Raw genomic sequence first — 17,959 nt, forward strand, 5'->3', positions numbered from 1 at the left:
TTTCTCCTAAATCCGAGAGTGCTGAGTTCTGGGCCATTTTTAGGGTTTCTGAATTTTGTCTCATCTAAGACAGTTTGCATGCAAATGATGTTGACTTACATCAAAACCTTATGATGCATTTAGATAAATTTTATTGTTGTTTTGTTATCAATATAATTTTTAAACCATACTGAACAATTGCTTAATCACTGGGTAATAACATTTGTTGAGCTTGTGAGAATAAGTCCTCAAGGACTGTGTTTGTACACTTGTAGTCCTGTGGGTCAAACATTTGTTTAAACTGTGGATGCCTTTTATTTTTAATCACAGGCCTGAGCTGGAATTAAGAATTTCTGAACCTAGGGGCTATTTCCATCTGAATCTGTAGACTGAGAAGGGCTTTTGTAACCATTGCTCTACTGCTAGACATAAATCAGCCTTTTAACCTTGGGCCTACAGGCAATAAATTTATAGTGGCATTGGCTCTGCTGCTGACATGTCTGATCAGGAGGTGGACTGAGCTTTCAGGGAAGATCATGCTCTGTTCTTCCACTGTAAGCAGGTTAACATACTCATTTTAACAACTGATTTATAGTTTATTTATTAATAATTTTTGTTTCATATTGTTATTTTTCCAGTTGAGATGCTATTACAGGTAAAGTCTGGGCATTGTGCAGAAAGAATTCATCTGGGAATCTGCACAAGGTCACTAAGTGTGTTTTAGAGTGTGCTTTTAAGAGAATTAAAGTGAAATTGAGCCCCAAGTCCAGAAAACAATGTAGAAAATGAGTGCTCTGCAGTGTGCTTTCCAATAACAGTATCTTTCAAACAGCAAAAGGCACAGATGTGGTTACTCTGTGAGTGCACAGAGGACATAATAGTGCTGTTTTCTCCCTGTGCAGAGAAAACAGTGTGAGTGCTGCTCATCAGGCCCTCTGGTACAGGCCCAATATTTGCTGGCATCCCCAGCTGTCCTTGTCTCCTGCTGGAAGCTCAGGTCACATGTTCCTGGTGCAGGGCCAGAGCTAGCCCAGGGCACGGGGGAGCAAGTGGCTCTTGGGTACTGCCAGGGGCAGATCTGCACTTGCCTCTTGCTGCAGGCAGGCTCAGTCTGGGAGGGAACATCTGGCTTTTCTACCCATGTTTTGGGGTACTCAAGGTTTGGGGTGTGTGGTTACCCAGGCTGCCTGCTGCCTTCCTTACAAAACGTGTGTTGTCAGATACAGATGTCCCTCATCTTCATCTCATTTTGCCACAGAAGCAGCACAACTTTTTGGCTATTTTCTTTATTTTACAGATGAGAGATGCCCCACAAGGAGCATGGTGGCATCCACAGCTCTTCCTTTCTTCGATTGTGAAAGGAAGGCACCAGGAGATCAAGCCATGTAGTAATTAAACTCATGTTAAAGATTAAATGAAAGTGTTTAACCCTATTTGAATGTGCTATTCTAAATTTCATGGGGTAGATTCTGTATTTGGGAAGGAAACTTACTGAAGCAGATGATAAATTTTCTAGACATTTGGGATATATATGAATAGCAAGGACTTGGAGCCTCGATCACATAAAGCAAATAAGTCTAGGGGGGAAAAATCACATTTTTGATGGTTTTAATATCTACTAGACCTATTTTGTTAAACAGTACTTAAAAACACATTTATCATAAGTTGCTTATTAAGATGCATGTCACATGCTTCGTCATGCTGATCAGCCTGGAAAAGAGCAGCATCTCAGCTGATAATTTGCTGTGCCACAAGGTCAGGTTAGAAGTCAAGACTACAGGGATTAAATTGTGGTCCCTTTGAAATTGATAGGCATCTTGCCAATCACTTTGGATTTTGCTCTGTTTTGCTGTTTCACATAGATTCTGTTCTTGATTCTTATCAGTGATTTGCTGTGGGACTTGAGGAAGTTATTTAACTCTTCTGGTCTTTTACCTTCTCCAGCAGTTTTTCAAAACCTTATGTACTATGTATAACTCAGTAAGATCAAGACGTAAATACATTAGATATATGTGTAGTGTTAAAACCTTAATATGATCAACTCCTCTGATTGCTTTCTTGATACACTGATTTCCTTTTCAGGATTGTGTGTAGGAAAGGCCAAAGAAATTTTCTACATTGAGAAATACAGTTTTTGTAGGAGAATATTTTTTGTTCTGTGGGTAACTTTCTGAACTGTTTTCCATAAGTTCTGTGAGCCCACCCTCTTTTTAGGTCAGCAGCAGGCTTGAGTGAGTAGAGCTTAAGAACTTAATTTGATGCCTGATGCCTGTCCCAGGATGCTGATGGGAAAGTGTGCAAACTAAGCTCCATGTTTGGAGCATATTGGCAGCATGTTTTCTCCAGGCATTATAGGACACAGAAAACACCACTTGTGCAGAGAACCACAGCCATGTTATTCCCTAAGAACTGCAAATCTCATTTCTCCAGTTGCACTTCTTGTGTCTAAGACAATCCATTTGCCTGCTGTGGAAAGGATCATCCCTCCTCCTTTGCACCAGCTTTGTCTGCAGGCCATCCTGCTCCTGCAGCCAGACACCCAGTGCCCTTGCTTTGTAGGTTGATCAGTGTGATGGAAAAGAGAACCACCAAAACTGATGTGGGGTTGGTGGAGAGCAGGATCATCTCAGGGGAGCATGACACTTACCATGACATGAAATCTTGCTCCCAGCATTGTGGTGAAATTCAGACTCTATTTTTAAGGTGTTTCTATACCTGACATCAAAGGAAGATAAACACTTGAATACCTTTGACTGTATCCATGCAGCCCTGATGAACATTCCCTCTTTCCCAGGTAAATGTGTGTAAACTGGCCCGTGTCCAGAGACCAGCAAGAAGGGACATCTCTGAGCTTTGCATGATCATCCTGATGAGCAAGTAGAATGGACCATGTCCCAGTCATTCCAACAGGATGCTGTGCAGCTGATGGGTAAGCTCCTTCTCCCAGAACAAAGTAGCCTTGGTCATCTTAATTACTACATTGTGGTGTTCCCTGAAATAAGCCCAGCCATTGTCTCGGGAGACACAATTGGGCCAGGAAGCCTGTTGGAAGTTCAACAGTATGGGCTATACCCAAGTTTGTGTCCTGGCCCTGTTTAGTTGCAGACTGCCTGTGTTTCATTCATGACCAAGGATGTCATTATTTTCCAGTACCTTTGCAGCTCAGTGTTAGTGCTGCACCACAGCCTGACAGAGGCTGCTGCAGCAGTACAACACAAGGTACAGGCTGTACATCCAGGAAAGTGGCAAGCAGATGTACATAGGGTGTTTTCATGTTGCAAAACCTGCTAAAGTAGTGTTGGAAGATTGGCATAGGAAAGAGGACCCAAATTTGTAATGGTTTCTTTCATGCTTTGTCTGTGGGAAATCAACTGGACCATGCCAGTTTTGGTGTGTTTGAGGTGTGGGTGATCGAGGGAGTGAGCTAGGAAATTACATTGCTTGCAACATAGGTGCCCCCAGCTTTGTGTTGGTGGGTCTTTCCATGCCCTGGGATCCTGGAATGGATAGGAAGTGCTGTGTAAGTGGAACGAAAAAAGGGGTGAGGGCAACAGCATTACAAGGAAGCTGGAACTTGCTCTGAACACTGCTGTGAGCTCCAGGGTTGCTTGTGGCTGTCTGCTTTGCACATTTGACCCATTCATCCCTCTAGGCTCAAACTGAGTGACAGCAGCCGTGCTGCCCCCCTCCCTGCCAGGCCTCGCAGGTGCTGCTCCACAACCCGGCGAAAGAAGTCCACGTTTACAGAAAGTCCTTTTCCCTCCCTTTCCTTTCCCTTTTAAGGCTCTTGGCCAAGCTGTGTGATTCTTATCTGGTCTCTGCAGAGCCTTGAAGTGAGGTCATTCAGGAAGTTTAATTAATCCTGTACAATTGTCACTACATCCTTGGCTGCACATTGTACTAGGGCCCATCCCACCACCACAATGCCTCTTACGACAGCTGAACATCTGTTTAAAAACTGGTTGCCAAGAAGTAGTACTTGCAAAGCCCCATTTTCCCTCTGGCTGTATGTGTGCAGCTCATCACAATATTGTATAACAACGTTAAGAGAAAAAACAGAATTTCCCTTTGCTCTAGGGATCAACCGGTAAAGCAAGCTAAAATTATCTGTGAAAGGCCGGTTCCAAAATAGCACTGGCAAAGAAATGGGCTGGTTTACGTGTATCCTGCTCATATTTATTTCCCAGGCTGGCACCATCCAAGACACTGGGCTGTGAAGGGATGCTGCAGGACATGGGATTTAGGATGCTGGGGTGGTTTCACCAGGGGCTTCAGTCCCTGACCACTGCTACTCCCCTCAGAACTGGGGCCTTGCATGTCCCCAAGGCTGTGCTCTCTTCCACTCTTTACCCTCTGACTGCAGAGAAGGACAATATGTTTCTTCTGCTCCTGAGGGTGGAGAGGTGTTGCACACACACAGGTAGTCTTAGTTCTTCCCAGCCTCCCAGGACAGCCTTTAAAAATTACTCTGGAAGAAAAGAAGAGAGAGACTAATAATGAAGAGTGGAAATTGCAAGTCCTTTGTGGGGAGAAAAACAATGATAGATGCTGAGAGATGAGGGGAGCAAGGGGTGCAGGAACCAACAGAAATATGGGGCAAGTAATACCAAATGCCATAGTGGCAGAGTAAAGATGAAGGGGCACATAGAAGGCATGGTGACAGGATGTGCTTCTATCTGACGGAAGAGTATTCTTGGTGCCATCTAATCTGTCTTTTACCTTTACTTGCTCCTATCCCCCTTGACTTCCTCCATAATTCTTAGTGGTGCAAGAATATAAAGAAGGCTAGGATAAAGTCCTACAAGGAGTTTTTTGTAATGGTAAGGGAGGTATTGGGGCCTGAAATTGTGCAGCTCAACTTCCAGGGAGAAGCAAAACACTTCCCTGCTCCTGCAGGCAGAAGACCTAACGTGTCCCAGAGCTGCTCACCTGGGATAACTTCTCCTGTCCAAGAAAGGTGGAGGTGGGGCTGGTGTGGCCTCTCAGCCACAGCTCACACAGGGTCCATGCCAGCCCTCCTGACCCCTGACTGGCACAGCTGTGGCTTGCTGAGGAGTGATTTGACATGAAGATTGTCTAATTTGGCATCTCTGATGAACAATGGATGGGAAAAGTCAATGTAGTAAAAGACTTTTTGAGTCTTTGGAGGTAATAATCCATGTTTCCAATTTCCCAAATGGTCTTGCCTTTTGCTTCAGTAATGAAATCTATTTTTCATAGTTTGGCCTTTTGGATCCACCTGATTTGTTTCACTCTTTGCATTTGTTAAAAAATTTTAAATTACTTCCTCTGAGGTATTGCAGAGTGATTGTGCAGCTGAATGGGCAGAAAGGTGTATTTACATACAGGCATATCCTTCAAGGTTATTAATTCTGGGATATTCAAATTTAGTTCCATACACGGACCATCTTTTATTCTATAGTAATAATACTGGTTTACCTTGAGATAAGCTGTTCTTTCTTCAATATCATATTGCCCTTTACTTAGACCTGTGAAAGAATAGAATTCAAAATTAGCAACATACACTAATTCATTTAATATTAATTATGAACTTAATTTATGAACTTGTCTTGCAAATACACTCAAGCTCTACACAGTAAACAGTTGACATAGCCTGCAGCATATAAAGGTATCTTCTATAATTATGATGAGATAATACGTATATAATTATATGAATATGTAATTGTTTGTGTTATCTCCAAAGAACTGAGGTCTGTACTGGCTTCATGCTTGCCATGCATTGTCTGAACATCAGGGGAGCTGAGCTTTCCAAGTGTTTTCTGTGTGCAGGTGTTAAATGGGTGGCTTAGGTGGTGTCCTTCTTGGTTGAATTTCTGGTCTCTCCAGAGTACAGAGGCATAACTCTGTGGCCAGGGGCCGCTGCTGGTGATATGATGTTTTCTGGCAGGAGATGTGAGCCTGTTCCCACCCTCACAGCATCTCTCTGGAGGGCAAACCCAAACCCCATCATCCTTCTAGGGCTACCTCTCTTGTTATGGACTCTAGGCATCTTGCTTTATAGGTATACTGGAGGACTTTACACTCAGCTTTTAGTCTAAGGGACATGTGAAGGCTGACTTAAAGGCGGGTATACATATTAAGGAGGACTAGAGGTGATATTTTCCTAGGGGGCTGTTTTATTGATAGCTTTCTAGCCAGTATTTTCCTCCCTCAACACAATCCTCTCAAGTACACTTACAGGACTGCGTGAGTTGCATTTTAGGGTGTTTATCTGTCTTACCTTTTGACATTGGCACAGATGTGTCTAGTTCTGATTTCCTTCTGCAGAGCTCTTAGGAGCCAGTGTAGTCTGGGTATGCATCTGTCATGGTGTAATAACTCCCCTGTTGTCCATACCACTGTTCTGTAGCACTCATCATATGTTGTATGTCTCAGAGTTGCCTGAGCTTGCTTCCCTCTGAATAGATGGTACTGTTCTGTGGCTTGAGTGGAATTGCAGGCAAGGGAGAACCCCTTTCTGCAGGTGTAATATTCCTCTTGTTTTTATAAGAAAACAGTTTTCCCTGCTTTGGGGTAGAATTTAAAGGCAGGAGTAGATGGCTGAAGTTAAAATCAGCATTTTTAAAGGCCAGATTCTGTCCTGATCTGATATCTTGTCTTTAGTCAGATCCCACAATTGAAGCCAAAGGGGATTGTACTGGCACAGTCAAATACAGAATATGCCCCACTACCCCTGAAATAAATGACAGCTCACACTGATATACCCAATATCATATTTCGTCTATGTTCTTACAAGACATTAACTATTAACCTGATAGTGCTTTTATTTAATGAGATCTATCTATGTTCTTACAAGACATTAACTAATTAACCTGATAGTGCTTTTATTTAATGAGATCTGAGTACCAGCATGCTCACAGAAGTCTGCTCTCTAAGCACTGCTCTTTGAAGAACACACCTTTTGGTTTAAGTGCCACACGCAATAGTATTTTATTGATTACTGTTTTTCTCCTACAGTCCCCTAGGGGTTTTGTGTAGCAATGGGCTGGAGAATCTTGCATTGTGTTAGGTGCCAGGATGCAGCTTGTTAGTGCTTGAAATTTCATTTAAATAGTGTCTAAAAGTCCATGAATTCTCACAGAAATGGGAGAAAGAAAGAATTAACTAAGAAAACCATCAGTCTTAGGCAAAGATATCATGTCTCCTGTCTTAGGCTCACTTTGCCACAGGGTGTTGGGTATTTTAGCATAGTGGCTTGGAGATTTGAAATACAGCTGGATTTAGAAAAGCTTTGGCTCCCCGTTAATCGTTTGTCCTTCCTGGACACTACCTAGACCTGTGAGGTTTGTTCCGCTCTCCACCAAAGTGCTCTTGTCTGACACTGAAAATAACTCCCTGAGGCTGCCTGCTGTGTTTTGGGGCTCAGCAACCTTACTGCCCTGCTGATTGCCTGAGTCTTAACAACCCTTGGCCCTGGCAAGCACGATGCAGCTGTGTGTGTGTGTGTGGGAAGGGCTGCAGCCCATGGTGGGTGTCTGCTGGCATCTGTTCGACCTCTGGGCCAGCCTCACATCCTGCTCCAGGCACTTGTTTCACAGCTGGTCGCGGGTCAGTCGCGCCGCACACAGCAGGAAGAGCGGTTCATCCGTTCTTGCAGATTGCTCAGAGTCACGTTTTTATCTGTGCATGCAGAGCTGTGGTTATCAGCTGTTGCCTCCAAATAACCTGGGAACAAGACAGATTAGAGGCTTCCACCAGGCGCGTTAAATTGCGCATCAGATCGGTAGGGATTCCGCTCATTGAACAGCTGAGGTTTGGTTTATGTGGTTGCAGTGCCACTGACACACTTCCTGATTTATATTTACGAAAGACCACTGAACTGCTACGCTTTTTAAAAGCTTTGTAAAGGTGCAATATGGGGAAGATTGATTAAAAATATGTTTCTGGATATAAGTGGCATTGCATACTCTGTATATTCTCTAATAATAGTTTATCGTTATTTCTCCTAAACTCTCATATCATGAATTCTCTAGCAGACATCTTTCTGGTATATCAAATGTACTGTCAGGCACACAGTTTTGTTTTGGCTTCAGCTGTTATATTTTTATATGGTGGTTTTTAGTGTTTGTTACAAGTGCCTTAGCACCACTTTTTCCTACTTTCTCTCCCTAATCCCTCCTCCCTTTTGCTTGCTTTATGCTGAAATTATGCTGAATAAAGGTGGCTGGTTAACAGTCACATATATCAGAAATTTCTGCTTATCTGTATATGTACTGCCCCTGAATTCCTCCCCCACTATCAGGTTTTCCAAACAGCCCTTTCTATGTTCTCAAGGCTGTAACTCAAAGCAGACACAAGGAGAAAAAGGGATTTCTGTCCATCTCCTTCCTCTCTGAATGTCCAGTTTGGGTTGTGTGTGACAGGAGTGAATCCAAGGACTGAAGATGCCCATGCTGGGGCCCCTGCACCTCCACTGTATGCAGTTTGCCCCTTTACTCCAAAGCAGGGTTAGTCTGGGTTTTCAGGTGAATGCCCCCAGTCATTCACCTGGGCTTTTGCCTTCCTAGCAAAATGCAAAGTGCATTTTTCTCTTTGCACACCCGAATCACAGCACATGGTTAAGTTTCCTCTGAAAGCAACCTAGTCCATGACCACCAAATTGCCCTGCAAACACCACCAAAATGCAAAGATGAACATGGGGTTGTGTGGCTGCTCTGTAGTATGACCACAGCTTGAACAAAAGATGTGCAGATTCAGCCAAGAGAGCCTAAATGATACTGGGTTTATGCTAGATACAAGCAGCAGGTTTTGTCAGGCTGAGGATAAAGCTGGCCTGGAATCACCAACCCCTTTTCTGTTGGACTAACAGTCACATCTCCCAACTAGCCAGGCTGCCACTGCCTTTCTTGTAAAGGCACATTTATTGACTGTGAAGTGTATCTGTTAAGGAATACGGGATTTCCAAATGAATACTTGAAAAGAAACCCTGGGAACTAGGGGAAACACTAAGCTGGCTTCTTGTGTGTACTGGCCTGAGCTGCTTAGCAGAAACACAGCTGCCCCTCTGTCACTGGAGGCTGCAGGTCCTTCATCAACTCTGTGTTGCTGGCCTTGAAAAGCCTTAAGACAGCCCCACTGGGTTACACTCAGTGACGGAGACCTGACCTGCCCTGGGAAGGAAATAATCACAGTCTGCTCTGCCCTTGTCCGGTTTGGAGCCAAAGATGTCACTTCACCACAAAAGTGAAGAGGAAGAGGAAGGAGGAATGACCTCACCCAACTACAGCAGAGAGCACAAAGGAGATGAAACCATTGGGGACAAGCTCAGCTGCTCTAGGAAATTCCCTTCTCCGGCCTTTCTGAAGGAATCATCAGTATTTCCAACCAACCAAGCAATCTTCTCTCTGATGTTTCCTGTCCATGTTCACCCACCCACCCTGTCTGGCCCAGTCCCCACTCTCCCAGTACAGCCTTCCCCTTGGCAGCAGGACACCTGGACCTGTGTAAAGTACCTCCCAGGCTCCGGCCCCACTCTTTCATATCCTGGCACTGGCCTGCCTTTTCCTGTATGTGACAGAATTTGTACCTGCTGGTGTTCTGCCCCAGTACAGCTCAGAGTCTCTCCTTCGGTAGCAGTTTTGGATATAGAATCAAAGAATGGTTTAGGGTGGAAAAAACCTTTAAGATCATTGGCTCCAACCACTAACTCAACACGGCCAAGTCCACCACTAACCCATGTCCCTAAGTGCCACATCCACATGTCTCTTAAATACGTCCAGGAATGGGGACTCCACCACTTCTTCTGGGCAGCCTGTTCCAATGCTTGACATGAAAGAAAGTTTTCCTGGTATTTAACACAAACCTCTTGTGGCACAACTTGAGGCAATTTCCTCTTGTCCTCTTACTTGTTGCCTGGGAGAAGAGTCCAACCACCACCCCAGCACAGCCTCCTTTAGGGTGGAGTGCCTCCTTGAGGTCTCCCTGAGCCTCCTTTACTTCAGGTTAAACAATCCCACTTCCATCAGTTGTTCCTCATAAGATCTGTGCTCTAGACCCTTCACCATTTTTGTGGCCTTTGTTGGACATGAAATCCATCACCTCTATATCACAGCCATGCACTAAAACAAACAAAGAAATACATCGCAATGGGTCCTACTTCTTCATCCAGCCTGCCTTCATATTTGTTCTGGGCAAGCAGATCCTAATTTTCCTTCACTGATGAATCATCCTCCAAGATTTTGCCCTTCCTGAGAGTCCCTTTGGTGTGTGTTCAGGTGACTGAGTCTTGGTCAAGAATCTGTCCTGCTGTATTTCATTGGAAGGTGAACACTATCATGGGGAAGGGTTGGTATAACACAGTTTGTATCACACAGACATTACTGGAGCTAACACAACTCCCAAAGTATCCAGATGCTCTATGCCTTTTTTTTTTTTTTTAAACTGACTAAGTAATGAATGAAAGCTAGTCTTATAAAATTCAACTTTTAAGAAATTCTAATTTCCTTTGAACCCAAACTTGTTTTTGGCAAAAATAGTATCAGAATAATGTTTCCTACTTACAAATGAATTAAGACGACTAATAGGTGAGCTACAGAGGTGTGTATGTGCTTTAGCTGTGAGGGAGCGCATCCTTTTGGATATTTGCTGACTATTTTATGCCCATGGATATATCCCTGTTTCCTTGATTGTGTTAACCTCCTATGGCATGTAAATCTTGGCAGGCTCTCAGGTGTGTAAATACCTGAAGAAGAGCTCAGTTTTAACTGGGGAAACTAAGAGTGGGAACTGAAATTATCTTTTTTCCCCCTCCTACAATAGTGTAAAAGTTTTGGGTCCTTTGTTTGAACTAATTAGCTTAGCTAATTAGAGACTTGTTTTGGTCTGTCCTGCTTGTGCATTAGTCCTGTGATGGGAATAAGAGCAGAGACCCCAGGGAGCAGAAAGATTTATCAACTACTTTTATAATATCTGAATTGGTTTTCCTTTAACACATGGTATAAAAAAAGGTATGACAGCAAAAGTATGATGAAGAAGTATGGTTTGTATTGCAAGACTCAGCAGTCATTTGCAAATTGCAGTTACTAAATCTTTGGTTGCAGAGAGTTTGGCTCCAGTAAACACTAAGATAAATTAAGGTTCATCTTCCAAGGTATTCTTTATACTGTGAGATCAACCAGCATGTCTTGCAATGTTACAGCTATTTTTTTCCCCACTCTTCCTTCATCATTTCCTTTCTGCACAGGAAAATTCTTTTTGAAGTCTTTGGACATGGTGCTTCAAAGGAAAATTATAACCTTGAACATAAAGTTCCCACAACTTGAATATCCCCATGTCTTCTCAAGGTGATGAATTCTAATTCTATCATCATGAAGAAGATGAAAAAAATGAGCTGTCAGTCTCATCAGCTTTTTTAGAGGAGTGATGAGATAAATTGCGGAGTTAAGCAGCTAAATGTTAGAGTAAAAATACATTTAGTACCTTTTTGAAATCAATGCATATTACAGAAATGTTCAGTTAGGCAGCTTGCTTTGAACAGAGTAGTCTGCTGATAGATTTCTTAAACTACCACACCAGAATTCATATGGGAATATGCACGTGCCAAATAGGTATCTCTAATTGTTAGAAAGAAATTGGTAAAGTTTGTCCTCAAATATCACAACAAAAAATCTGTATTTTCCCAAACACTGATCTGGACACTCTGAGTGGTTAGGTCCGGCATCAGCTGGGGCTTCAACCTCTTCTAACAGGTGGTGAAGTTAAAAGAAGTATTGCAATGTGTTCATTCTTCAGCCAAATACCTACAAAAATATTTGGACCGTAAGAATCCTTTTCTAAACTAAACCTATTTCTATCAAGAAGTGCTTCTGTGGCTGCTATTTCAGTCTTTCAATTTTCATTCCAGCTTTGCCATTTAGATGGTGTCAAAAGATGAAATTTTTTATGGCCTTTCTCCTGGCCACTTATACCTCTCCTTCACCTCATGTAACTGTTATGTAAGAATAGATATACTGGACATCAGAAAGTTTATATTTTGCTTCCAATTTCATTTAATCTTAGGCTTAATGATGTTGAAAATTCACAGAACCTCTAGAGATCTTTTGGGCTCCAGTCTCTATGCTTACAATTTGCATGAAGGTAAAATCACATGGGAAATACTCAGGAAAATGAGGTATTTTCTTTGCCATGGAAAATGCCTTCCTCTGACAGCTGCAGAATCCTTGATTAGTCTTTGTCTTTCACATCCCTTTTAAGGGATGTTATCTGTGCCTGGGTGGTATCTTTGTAGCAGGCACCAGTGAGTAATTTATTTCCTACTGACTGATGCCATGAAGATTTTTGCCTTTTTTTTTATACCCCTGCTATACCTTTTTATAACTTCTGTATTCTTAGTGCTTTTTGCCTACATTCTTGGACTTGTTTGTTCAGCTAGAAGACGATACATTTTAGAAGCTTTATAGTTAGGGATCAAAATGCCCCCAGGCCCCAAGGTCCTCTCCAGAACACATTCTGTGAACTAAGATAGAACCATTCAGGGGAAGGTTCCTGGGGGAGAGGGGCTCACTCGAGCCTCTCATTGGGGAATCTTTGATAGATATGCTAATTAATAAGACCTATAATGTTATACCAGATCTATTGGGGGTGGGCATTGTGGTGTGCATTGGGGTGCATTCCACCTGGGCGTGGTGCACCTAAGGATCCTTAAAATAAATACAGAGGTAAAACCCCTTTTTCTCTTCTAACTGTGTTTGACTCTTGATTTTAAGACCAGGAAAAGGCATCAGACTGACAGAGAGGAAGGATTATATCAAGACGCTGATTGCTGAACTGTCCTTCCTGATTGCTTCGTTACCAGCACTTTGGAGAGAGCTGGGAGGGGAAGCCTGTGGACTGGTAGCCTCGGGATTGACACTCTCTAAACACACTGAAAAAGACAGGGGGAGAGAGAGGTTTTCTTGCAACACGTTAGGAATTGGACAGTTCCCCTGGCAGCAAACTGCTACTGAAGTCGAGTTCGCATCATCTAAAGGGTCTGTGTCCTTGAGACCAGGAGGCCAGAACGTTCTCCCAGCTCTGTCCTCAGACCAACTGGTGTGACTAGAGAAAGGCTTGGGGGTCATGCAAAGCAGAAACATTCCTTGCAAGTTCTGCTCTCGGGCCAACCATATCCATACCTGCTTTTTGCCAGCTGGATGACTGTGGGTGTGGTATTCTAACTCAGGAGACCACAGTGGAAGGTCCTGGTTTCAGTCACCCCTGTGGTGCTTCACCCTGGAGGTGCTCAGCACCACTGAGCCTCTGGGCTGCCAAGCACCTCTAGAGGCCTTAGTGTGCCCATTTCCCAGGGAAAGTGTAACAATGGTGGAATGGTTCCCATGATGTGGAGAGAAGAGGAGCCTGCTGGGCTTTTGACATTTATTTTGGGAACTGACTGTAATTTTATCTGCCTTCAGCACAGTCCAAGCTCCTGTCTTTAATGATCTGTTGCTGCACAACAGGAGGAAGGGATTGCTCTCCCTGTTGTAATATATCTAGTGCAGACTTTTTTTGGAGGTAGCATTTTGATTAGAGACAAGTCCAATGGATGAATTGGTTTAAAAATTAAAGTGAAGGATGTAGGTGTAATAATTTCTCCCTTTTCTTTGATGTGAAGATATTTAAATGTACATCTCATCCAACTAGAACTGACCTGGGGTCATTCAGATGAGGGTTACTAATGTAGTGCTGTCTCTTTTAAGTCTAGCAATACCTGTACTGACACAGCCGTGGCTCAGCATCAGAGCTCCCTCCCTAAACATGCCTGTTTTCAGGGATTTATGTAACTGCTGCTGGAATTTCCTCCTGACTGGTTGACACTTGTCAGGTCTATTGAAACCATCTCAGCAAATCAGGAGAAAAAAAGTATTTCCTCTTGCCTGGAATGAAAGTCTTTTTAAACAATTAAAAAAAAAAGGAGAAAAATTGAAAAGGGTATAACTTGAAGGGCCATAAGTAACCTTACAGGAGGCTGCTCGGGTGGCTCCCAAGATCCCTTCCAGCCTCAGTGGTTCTGTGATGATATGAACTGTGAGTCTTGGCAGTGTGATGACTATGTGTTCCTGAAAAATTGTTTTAGAAACACAGCATTGGGGATAACAATCCCTGCTCAAGATTGACAGTAAGTCATATGCCTGAGGTGAGACAGGACTTTTATCTGAAACCTCCACACCATGGTGGAAGGAGCTGGTTTTTATGTAAGTGCTGTACATCTGTCAAAGAAATCCCATCACATTGTTTACTATACATAGTGCACATGTATATTGCAGTATACTTCTAGACGATACATTCACAGATCATGCTCTTCATAGAGTTCCTTTAGGCATTACCTGAACTCACACTGATGTGACAAGCTGCTCTGTGATGTTGTGGACCTCCCTATCCTTCTAGCAGAGTCTTCAGGTTGTCACAGAAGTGGCCAGGAAATTTTCTCACTGGGCAAAGTTCTGCTTTTTCAGAGGACTTGTGCTCAATTTTGCCAGAATTCACTTTGTCAAAAGCTGTAGTAAACACTAAATGCCATGGTAGCTATTCAGTCTGAAGAGGGAGATATTAAAAGCCATGCATACCACGTGAGGAGGCTGTTGTGCAAGCCAGTACGTGGCAGCATGTACCAAGTGGTGACACCAGGGGTAGTGGCTTGGCTCTGGAGCTTCAGGTTTGAGCTACCTCACCTCCCTCTGCAACACCTTCCTCCCCGGGTGATGCTTGACTGTCCACTAGGAATGAGTGGTGTGGAGGAGAAACCTGTGTTTCTCTGTGCCCATCTTCTCACTGTCAGGTATCCTACTGGCTTCTTGGCTTCAGTGTCTTTAGAAAGGTGTAATCTTTCTAGTGGTGGCTGCGACTTGCTGGTGATTGCTGCTGGAACACTTGCTCTCCAAGCACCTCTGCAACAAAAACTTCATTTTCATGCATGTTCCTGCCATGTCTGCCTATAATTAAAGCTGAGCAACCAATTAGAGCATCAGCATAAGTCTGTGAATGCCAGTGCTGCAGTATGCAGTTGCCTATGCGTAATGAAGCAATAATTTTGGATGTGTGAACCTTGTCCCATGGTTGACTTGACTCAGCATCAGTGTTGGCTTCATTCTGCTGTTGTTGCCTTCCAATGTGATCCTGTGCCATGTGAAATGATGCAGTTGGGCCTGCAGAGTATAAACACAGGAGCAGATATTTGTTAGACAGTCCAAAGTAAACTACAAACATTATCTTTCATTTCTTGGCTTCCTCTTTCACAAGACTTTCCCACCACAACATTTTCTCTTGCATCCCTTCACTAGGACAGGCAATGTGCTGGTTTAATATTTCTTTATTCTATTCTGGTTCTTCTGCCGCCCACATCAGTATGGTGTCTTAACCATCACATACCGATCTGAGGAGAGAGGATTGAAAAAAAAAAAGAAAAACAGCCTTCTAATTAACATTCTAGTGATGGGAGAGAAATTGTTCTGTTAGCATTTAGTTTTTAAAAAGCACTCAGTGTAAAGGTTTTGGGAGGAACTTTCTAAATACTTTGCTTAATAAAACAGCAATTGTGTGAAAATGAGAATAGACAATGATTGCAGAGACCATGGAATATGATTTCTGCAAAATAAATAAAGTCCACTGCAAACTGAAGTCTGCTAGTGTCAAAGAGATGACGATAGGGTGCAGAATTGATAAACTACTCTCAAAAAAAACCCAACTAGCTAATGGCCATCTGCAAGTCACTGGATAAAAAGATACCCTTTTGCTGTCTTTTGAAGTTGGAACAGAATTAAAGATGTTTTACTGCACAAGACTATGGAAAGACCATTCCAGATAGTGAGTTCTTACTCTGGTAGCTATGGAAATCAAAATATATAGGGGGGGCTACCCACCTATCTGCCTATATATATGGTAGTCATGATTCAGCTGTGCAGTCAGAGTTTGGGGTTAATTAGCATTAACCATTAGATGAGAATGGAGGGATGGCTGCAGGGAGCAGCTATGGCATGTAGCTTCCTAGCCTTATGTGGCAGTTATTTGTTGTCAATTCTCAGAGAATCCAGTGACTGGGCACAAACTATGCAGACAAGATCAAATTGCAATTCAAGATATTCGGTGCCATTTCTAACAGCTTTTCTCATGTCTTATTGTAATATTCCAAATAAACATGGCCTGAGAAAGATAAAACATATTTTCTCTCACTGCAAACTTCTAAAATTATGAGTAACACCTCAAAAGTGTGAGTGAACTTTGATCTTAGCTCTGTGCTTCAGTACAAGTCTTCACAAAAACATCCAATGTGGATACAGGTTACCAATTGCTTCTGAACACAGGGAAACAAGCTGAAATAAAATACGATACAGAATGTTATAAAACAGCCCAGGAGGAAATGTGGGCATACTGCAATGTTATGTTGGACATATTTTTATCATAGCTGAACATCTAGTTCTCCAGAAAAAAAACCAAAATCAACAACCAAAAAGTCCACCACCCCCAGCTTCTACTGCATATTTTCCTTAAATTTGTCTTTAAAAAGCTGTTTAGATTCAATTGCTTCTGGTTCAGACTAAAGGAACTGGAGAAAACAGCATACACAAAAGAATATGGGGTATTACCTTTTCAGTTTTAATAAACTCACTGGCAGCTTCAAGAAGCAATGATGAAAAATTATTCTAAGCACAAGTTATACCTCATACCTGATGCCAGCTAAAAATAGAACTACAACAGACACTAAAACATACTCCTTGGTTAGAGTATAAGGAAATGAGGGCTTTTCCCTGCTCTACCCATCAGTCTATAACTGAAGTTAAACAATACGAGGAAGGGTGCATTAGAGGTAACGTGGGTAACTCAAAAACATGTAGGGAAGGATTCCACACTGGAGTTGTGTAGTAAAGCAGGATGTGACAGAACAGAGCCAGACTTGCCTGCACAGAGATAAAAACAAGTATTTGGATGATGGTAGTGCAGCTTTCTTGTTATTGAACATACCTACCATTTAGAAAAAAAAAGTCCCCTCCGTGTTGGAGGAATCTGCTCTTCCTAGGGAATCCAGCTGGGTCTACTTCAGTGACTGATTCTTCCTTGAATATTGTTAGGGCAGATTTTTCTGTTACTATTGTTTGCAGCAAGCATGGGATGTTATGCTGTGGAAGGAGTAGATTAATCTTTTGAAGACTCCTTTTTTGGTTGTTTTTGGGCTTGAGGTGGTTTCTTTGAAGTCCGTTGCTAATACGTCTGTGAGTGCACACCCTTGTAGGCTGCATTGATCTGAGTCAGTCTTGCCTGGGCTCTATGAAGGTCAACAGCTTAAGAAAAGAATGAAGAAATTATTTCAACCCTCATATGCCTTCACAAGAGTGAAGGAGCTGCAGAGATGCCTCCTAGGTTATAGAGGATATTGTGCAATAGGGAGGATTTGGGGAAATCAAGGTAGGATTCACACATCCTCTGCCTTGTGATTAGTGGGGGGAACTTTTGTGCAGACAACAAAGTGGCTGGAGAGAAGCAGGAGAGCTGAGTAGGAAAAGCATATGCCTGGCATCAGAGCATCCAGTTCTCCACAGCTGGGCAAGCTGGTGCATGCCCATCTCACGTCAAAATCCTTGTATCTCCTTAATCCATGAGACAAGTACATTGGACAGCTGAGGGACCACCAGGAGGCATTCATCTGACAAAAGCATACCTTCCCATAGGGAATTTCATATGCTGCCTGTGAGAGAATACTGGCATGCAGCTGTGCCCCTGGGCATCCCAGAAATGTTGATCTTGGCCACCCTTGCTGGCTTACTTCCCACCTTGGCTCGAGGTTTGGATTTCCTAACCATCCCCATGCTACCACACACCCGCTGCAGGATGGGGGACATTGCAGGTCAGGCAACACAGTGTGGGCATGTAGGGGTTTATGTACAGGAACCTTATGTACCTCAAAAGCTACAAGTTTCCTACCCTTACAGGACTGTAGGGACCCTCAGGTCTACTGATCCATGAAGAGACAGCAAAAAGGCAACAAAAT

The 17,959-nt window shown here is 43.0% G+C and overlaps 1 long non-coding RNA gene across 1 annotated transcript in view; it reads right to left on the reverse strand.

Annotated features, from left to right (window-relative positions):
* Positions 1–232: 232 nt before the first annotated feature.
* Positions 233–17,959, reverse strand: part of LOC108445963 — a 35,578-nt gene continuing 17,851 nt past the window's right edge. Inside the window, exons 3-5 of the long non-coding RNA XR_001861056.1 lie at positions 14,304–15,122; positions 5,419–5,468; positions 233–4,447 (exon numbers count right to left, since the gene is read on the reverse strand). This is a non-coding gene — a long non-coding RNA (uncharacterized LOC108445963). The remainder of the gene's footprint in view (positions 4,448–5,418; positions 5,469–14,303; positions 15,123–17,959) is intronic.

The sequence above is a fragment of the Corvus brachyrhynchos genome, unplaced genomic scaffold, assembly GCF_000691975.1.
Source record: "Corvus brachyrhynchos isolate BGI_N302 unplaced genomic scaffold, ASM69197v1 scaffold84, whole genome shotgun sequence".
Lineage (NCBI taxonomy): Eukaryota > Metazoa > Chordata > Aves > Passeriformes > Corvidae > Corvus > Corvus brachyrhynchos.